This window comes from Montipora foliosa, unplaced genomic scaffold (assembly GCF_036669935.1).
Source record: "Montipora foliosa isolate CH-2021 unplaced genomic scaffold, ASM3666993v2 scaffold_392, whole genome shotgun sequence".
In the NCBI taxonomy this organism is placed as follows: Eukaryota; Metazoa; Cnidaria; class Anthozoa; order Scleractinia; family Acroporidae; genus Montipora; species Montipora foliosa.
This window is the reverse complement of record NW_027179692.1, coordinates 112,030-115,000: the sequence shown is the minus strand read 5'-3', so window position 1 is coordinate 115,000 and position 2,971 is coordinate 112,030.

Genomic DNA, 2,971 nt, shown 5'->3' with positions numbered 1-2,971 from the left:
TAACAGTAGCTCGCTATTTGACCTCAGAGAATAGCTGGATTCTGCTTTAATAATTATAAGGTCGCAAATATATTTCGGTGCCATACCATTAATTGCCTTATATGTAATCACTAAAACTTTGAAAATAATTCTATAATGTACAGGCAGCCAATGTAGTTCAAAAAGCACTATTGAGATAGGTTCAAAGCGCGACACATTGCAAATAAGGCGCGCGGCAGTATTTTGAACACGTTGTAATTTAGACAGTTGAGTTTGAGGCAAACCATACAACAGACTATTACAATAGTCAATTCGACTCGTCACCGACGCATGCACAAGCAGTTTAGTAGACTCAACTGACAAAAATTTCCTTATTCGCCTAATATTATGCAGATAAAAGTATGATACACTACAAATTTTATTAATAGTAGTGACCATACTGAGCTGCTGGTCAAACCAACAGCCCAAGTTCTTGGCTTCATGGCAAGGGTTAATGAGATGATCACCGACAGCAAGGGGCTCTACACATAGCTTAGCTAACTGCTGTCTCGTACCAACCAGTAGAAACTCCGTCTTCTCATCATTAAGCTTGAGGCGATCCATTAACATCCATTGGCGAAGGTCATCTATGCACCGCTGCATATGCAAAAGTGCCTCTACATGACTCTCACGCAAACCAGGCTTGAGCGATAAGTAAAGCTGTGTGTCGTCAGCATAACAATGCACTTCTGGAAGATGACGACTGGTTATCTCGAAAAGTTTTGAAGCATAAATAACAAACAAAATAGGTCCCAAACAAGAACCCTGAGGAACACCGCACTGCAAGGAGAAGCTATCAGAAAGAGTTCCATTGATTGTAATGCGTTGGCTCCTATCATGCAGGTACGATGCAAGCCACTCCAGAACTTTGCCAGAAACGCCAAATCGAGTTTGAAGACTCGTTAGCAGACTGCTATGGTCAACAGTGTCGAAAGCGGCACTCAAATCAAGAAAAACCAATAATGTCACGTGCCCTTTATTCATATTCATCAATATATCGTTTTTAACTCTCAGTAGAGCCGTCTCAGTGCTATGATTCTTCACATAAGCCGATTGCAGGTCTGGGTAGAGACCATTAGATGACATGTGCGCAAATAACTGATCTGAAGCTGAACGTTCAACTAGTTTAGAAACATATGGCAAATTGTTAACAGGACGGAAATTCTTATACAGAGGATCCAGTCCAAACCGCTTTAATAGAGGATTTACCAAAGCTTCCTTCCAGACATGTGGAAAGTACGCGTTGTCTAGGGATAGATTGATTATATGCTTTATGGTAGGCAACAGTACATCAATGCAATCACTAACAAGTTTGGTCGGCATTGGATCAAGGGCACAACACTTTTTGGAAGATCTCTGCACTAGCGCAATGACATCTTCATCACTCAGAGGTGTGACCTCATGAAATGATTTCGCAACTGATCGAGGAAAGTCATATTCAGCAGGATCACAGCAAGCCCCCGAGGCAGCGTCATCAAGTTCCTTGCGAATGTTAGTTACCTTTTTTACAAAGAAATTACCCATATCATTTGCAAGCTGGAATTTATCATCATGCGGCGGAAGAGAACTGCCAGTGTCGTGTTTTAACAATCTCCTGGTGGCTCTAAAGAGTTTTCCCTGGTCAGTACTGTTGTCTTCAATAAAGTCCCTATAAAAGGCAATCCGGGCGCTATTAAGTAGATATGTGACACGGTTTCTGCACTTCCTACATTGATCAAAATCATCGACAGAATTCGTTTTCCGCCATTTTTTCTCCGCCTTACGCCTTGCCCTTTTTGCCTCACGAATATCCTCATTAAACCATGGTAGACGTGGTCTAACAGACACAACCCTGGTTTTCAGAGGGGCATGATGATCAAGAGTGTCAGAGAGGGTGGTATTGTAGCAGCTAATCAGGTTTTCAAGATCACTTGGTGGATTGACACACAACTCTGAGTCCATGAGATCGCTCCGCAATTGATCAATGTTCACACTCTTGAGATTTCTGTAAGTATGTTTCTTAACAGAGACAGCAGGTTTAGGCGTTTGAAGACCACAAACGACCGAAAAATGGTCCAAAAACAAGCGATCGACTCTCGGTGAACCATCAATAACGGACTCACATTTCCGCGAAATCATCAAGTCCAAGGTGTGGCCTCGAGTATGAGTAGGTTCTCTGACATGCTGCTCCAGGCCCAGGGAGTCGAACAAATCCTGCAGTTTCCTGGCATGAACATCACTTGGCACATCAACATGGATGTTAAAATCGCCCAAGATCAAAAGTTTTTCAGTGGACATAATAACAGTCTCCATATAATCAGAAAACTCAGAAAAGAAGACATCAGTTGACACTGGATGCTCAGCACTGTAGGGCACTCGATAGATGACTACGAGACGTAGTCTATATGTCCCAGAAACAACGAGCCATTCTGAAAACTCAAAGGATGTCCACTCACCAGAAGCTATCATTGTAACCTGCAGACAATCCCGGAATAAGAGACCAGTTCCACCGGCTGACCTGCTAGCCCTAGGCTGATCCATTAACTTATATCCCTCAGGTGTTGCAAGAGCACGCATAGCGACATCATCAATCGTGAACCAAGTTTCAGTCAACGCAACGAGATCAAATTTAAATTCGGTAACATAGTCTGAAAAGTCAGCGGTCTTATTTCTGAGTGATTGCTCATTAACCAAACAAAGCTTTATCCCTTTGTTATTCGTCAACTGATGCGATGCAATTAAAGGAATATTAATTAAGTTGGAGCACTGACGCTTGTGGTCATTAGGACGCCTGGAACAATAGCCATTGTTCATGCTTAGTCTATTGGTAGTGTGAACCGGAATCCCATAGGAACGCACCGGACCACCAGAGATATTTGTAGGCCCTGGATTTAGCTTAAACACTAGATCTCCCACAAGTTCACAATGGAATGAAGCCGTTGTGTTGGCATAGTAAACACACGGGCGATGACAC